This window comes from Dioscorea cayenensis, chromosome 2, assembly GCF_009730915.1.
Source record: "Dioscorea cayenensis subsp. rotundata cultivar TDr96_F1 chromosome 2, TDr96_F1_v2_PseudoChromosome.rev07_lg8_w22 25.fasta, whole genome shotgun sequence".
In the NCBI taxonomy this organism is placed as follows: domain Eukaryota; kingdom Viridiplantae; phylum Streptophyta; class Magnoliopsida; order Dioscoreales; family Dioscoreaceae; genus Dioscorea; species Dioscorea cayenensis.
In genome coordinates, this window is record NC_052472.1 from 9,350,330 (window position 1) to 9,355,177 (window position 4,848).

Genomic DNA, 4,848 nt, shown 5'->3' on the forward strand with positions numbered 1-4,848 from the left:
TCATAACCCTAGAGGGATACTATACTAGAATATCACTTTCTTCCTTAATTTCTCTCTTGCTATTTCCCGTATTTTCTTGTTTTCATTTTCTCTTATTCACACACAAAACACTCCATTATTCAGGCTATTTTTTGGATCTAGAGTTATTACTAGTACTCACTTTCTTCCCTGTGGATAGACACTTTGTTCTTACACACACTTTATTATCCGATCGGCACGTACACTTGCATCCCTATCAAGTTTTTGGCGTCGTTGGCTGGGAAGCTTAGTGATATTAGGAACACTTGAATATCTGTTACTTTAGCTATTTATTTTCTAAATAACTCTAAATCTTTACTTGTTTCATTTTGGAAACACTTGTTTAACCCGTCCAATTGCCAATTATTTTCAGGTCTTCATTATGAAGATGATCCGTGCATTAATTGAATAGTTGGCCATTATGAATGAAAGGTTGGATAATGTTACACAACAAAGTTATTGGGGGAAGAGTGATTATGATACAAGAGGTAGCAAGGAGGATACAATGACCAAGTTATGTGACCAGTTGTTCTAGTTTTAATTGAATCATTTTAAGAATTCAATCCAACAGACACTAAAAGCAGTATTGGATCACTTTGTATGTTCATTGGGAGAGCAATGAAAGGGAGAGTTTAGATTTTCATCTTTTTCAGAACAACAAAGTGTGATGTCAGTGTCAGTAGGTAAGAAAGTGGAACATCAAGAGAATTACAGTGCCTTGCAATCACTAGTGACAGATGAACTAAATGCAAAAGGCAAATTAGGTTTTCAAAATGAGAAACTGAAAACGACAATCGAAGAAACGCCCAAACTCGAATTAAAGAAACTGCCGGAGCATTTAGAATACGCCTTTTTGGTCAAAAATTCTAAACTATCAATCATCATCTCAGCTCATCTATCTACTAAGTAAAAGAAGAGGCTAGTTGAAGTTCTTAAGTAACATCAAGGACCAATTTCATGGAATCCCTGATTATTGTAATAATCAAAGAAGATGTAATAATCAACATCATACAAGAGCTAAGTTGGTGAAAATCTTGTTCTATGTGCATAAGTAATGTGATAAATCTCTTATTTATTTATTTATTGTTTATTTAATGTGATAAATCTCTTATTTATTCCAAGAGTATTCTGTATTAAGAAAATCTTGTTCTATGTTGCAATCTCTTATTTAAGTTGTTGAAAATCTTGTTCTATGTGCATAAGTCGGAAGGCTTGAGTGTGACTGCCCTTGTGCCCCTCCAAATGGTTGTGCTAACTCAAATACGAGGAGGTTGGCACACACTTTAGCATCTCACACCCGACCTATGTCTTCGCGTTTGAACCTTAGCAAGATTTCATCCAAAATCGGTGCATTATGATCCACATTGGCTTCTTTCCTTCATACTCGGCCTCACAACCCTACCTGCATAAAAGTAACATAAAAACACACATATTAGTGTAAAAACCCGAGAAAAGTAATGCTCAACATAAGGAAAGAATGCTTCGCATTCATATCACACAAGCACTTATCAGAATACTAATAATTAGGAAGAACTCAAGTAAGCACTTATCACTTGGAATAAACAATAAATAAGAGATTTAGTATGATAAACAATAAATAAGAGATTTGGTAGATGATACATTAGTACAAGATTTTTGTTGTTTGTTTTGTATTTATTTTTTATAATTGAAATGGTTTTTTGTCGTGTACTATCATTGGCAAATAAAGATGCTTTATTTGGTTTTGAACTTCAAATCATTTGGAGAGACTTATTTTCCCATTTCACATAATGATTAGTTCATATACAGGCACTTCATAACCCTAGAGGGATACTATACTCAAAAACCAAATAAGAAAAAATCTTGTACTAATGTATCATCTACCAAATCTCTTATCTATTGTTTATTATACTAAATCTCTTATTTATTGTTTTATTCCAAGTGATAAGTGCTTACTTGAGTTCTTCCTAATTATTAGTATTCTGATAAGTGCTTGTGTGATATGAATGCGAAGCATTCTTTCCTTATGTTGAGCATTACTTTTCTCGGGTTTTTACACTAATATGTGTGTTTTTATGTTACTTTTATGCAGGTAGAGTTGTGAGGCCGAGTATAAAGGAAAGAAGCCAATGTGGATCATAATGCACCAATTTTGGAGGAAATCTTGCTAAGGTTCAAACGCGAAGACATAGGTCGGGTGTGAGATGCTAAAGTGTGTGCCAACCTCCTCGTATTTGAGTTAGCACAACCATTTGGAGGGGCACAAGGGCAGTCACACTCAAGCATTCCGAGTTATGCACATAGAACAAGATTTTCACCAACTTGCCCGTCATTAAAGAAGCAAAGCGATCCATGACGTGAACGTGTGCCTGTTTGCGTCACCTCGATGAAAGTATGGACTCGGGAAGTATTTTAGGACAGGTACTGTAGCGAAAGTACTGTAGCAGCACTGTTTACAGCCGGTAGAGAAAACAGGAATTCAGAGAATCGACACGGGAGTGTGGAAATTATGCACGCCCGTGTGGAAATTCCATATGGGCGTGTGTAAAATCCACAGGCCCGTGTGATCGCCCGATTCCAGCCCTATTTAAAGCCGATTCAGCCCCAATTTCAGTATTCTTTTCTCCATCTTTTCCCCAACTTGAGAGAGGGTTTCGGCTAGGGTTTTGAGAGGTATTGGCTAAGGTTTTGGAGAGGTTCTACGGCTCCGACATCGTCATTCCTTAGGAAAAAGTTTGGTAGGGGAGCTTCCGTCGAGGCGTATCCTATACCGGACGAGGGAATCCTTGGACGACGAGTAGAGGACTTTCTACAAGACCATCGACACGACTATCGAGGGTGTTTCTCTATGGATTCATTGCTTTTACATTCTATTTCTTTTATTGTACTTAGCTCCATGTAGAGCTAAACCCCTAGTGGGTACTTGGGTATTTGTGAACCCTAGGATGTATTTGTTCCATTGAATCTCTTTATTATGCTTTCAATTAATTGATGTTTGTTGTGAGTTCCAACCTTGAATGCTTGATTGTATGAACATTTCCCCTAGAGTGACACTAGGGTTGAGAGTTCTTGTTGGTAACCTTGTGAGTAAGTGACACACCATGAGCGTTAGACAAAGCTAGGTTGGAGAGGGTTGAGAGGGTGAGTCGAGAGGTACAGGAGCGTCCTCTTTCCCCTCCGACGTGATAGATTCTACCTCCGTTCCTCGAGTTCTTTGCGGCCATAATAGAGTGATTGGTCTAAGAGATGACCCTCCGCTGGGGCTTAGTTGCGCGTGCAACATAGTGAAGCGTTGAGGCGATCTTAGTATCTAGGGCTTAATCGTGGTTAAGGACCTTCCACCTGGATCAAAGGGTTAAGTCTATAATTAGGAAGAGATTTATCACTTGGAATCCCTAGAGCTCATTGTAATTCTATTCGAGTGCGAGGTTGAGAGGTTATCTAATCTCTCCTCCGGGACATGTATAGAGTTAGGCATAGTTGACCTTAGATTTGGGACTATGTATTTAAGGATTTCCACGACTCACCATTGCATTGATTAGGAAGCATAATAGAGGGTTCTTGCACTTGAACTATTGTCCTAGGCGGAGCATTATCCGAGTATCCCATCTTTATCGATTGTCTTACCTCCTCCTTTACTTGTGCTCTCTTACTTGTTCCTTTTAAATTTTGAGAATTGAATCATTGTCACACTTATCACTACTGATCTTTCACATAGCTAAGAAGCGGATTAAGTGTTTTTATTCCCTACTCCTTGTGGATTCGATACCCACTCATCCGGGATTATTACTTCGACAAACCCATGCACTTGCGGGATATACGCAAGGGGACCTTGTCATATTCGATGATTGCACAAATCTAGTCAAGGCCTTCTCTAAATTGGTCTTCCGGTTTTCCAAGCCGGACACTCTATTCTCCATGTTTGGGGCTTTATGTTGTTGGAAACCCGGTGCTGCCATGGCCTTTTGAGGTCCTTGGTTGCTCCATAAAAAGTTGGGATGACTCTTCCAACCCTGATTGTAGGTGTTCCTATATGGATTACCTTGGTTCCTCATTGCATTACCCACAAAGTAGACTTTCTCCACCGAAGATGCATCACCAATAGAGATCGGGCAATTAGAGGTAGCATGTCCTCCACTACACCCTGTACAAGTAGTCACGGCCGCCACCCTATTAGAAGTTAGAAGGTCTAACTTCTTACTCAATGATTCCACTTAGGCCGCCAAAGAAATTACTGCATCTATCTTAAGGAGGCTGGCCACCTTTTTCCTTTCCCGTGCATTCCAATGATAACTGTTCATGGCCATGTCTTCCACTAACTGTCGCACTTCTTCCGAGGTTTTACTCTCCATCGTACATCCTGTGGCGGCATCTAGCAATTGCCTTGTACTTGGATTCAACACATTGTAGAAAGTCTAAACAATCATCCATTCGGGAAATCCGTGTTGTGGGCACCTCCACAAAAGATCCTTGAAGTGCTCCCATGTCTCAAACAATGACTCCAACTATATTTGTACAAACAACAATATCTCATTGCAAAGCTTGGCCGACTTCCCCGGAGGAAAGTATCTAGCAAGAAAAGCTTCCACCATCTCATTCCACGTCGTGATGGAGGCTTTGGGCAAGGAATGAAGCCACTACTTGGCTCTTCCCTTGAGAGAGAATAGGAAAGCCCTCAATCTAATAGCATCATCCGATACACCATTAATCTTCAACATATCATAAACTTCCAAGTAGTTCTCTATATGGTTGTTTGGATCCTTATCGGCCAAACCATTGAACTGTGTTGACTGCTAAATCATCTGGATGAATGCTGGTTTCAGCTCAAAGTTTGAAGCTGTAATCGGGGGT

The 4,848-nt window shown here is 39.6% G+C and overlaps 1 non-coding gene across 1 annotated transcript; it reads left to right on the forward strand.

Annotated features, from left to right (window-relative positions):
* The first annotated feature begins 4,434 nt into the window (after nucleotides 1-4,434).
* LOC120281469 lies at nucleotides 4,435-4,541 on the forward strand. Its single transcript, XR_005542614.1, has one exon. It is a non-coding gene; the product is annotated as a small nucleolar RNA R71 (small nucleolar RNA).
* The last annotated feature ends 307 nt before the right edge of the window (nucleotides 4,542-4,848 follow it).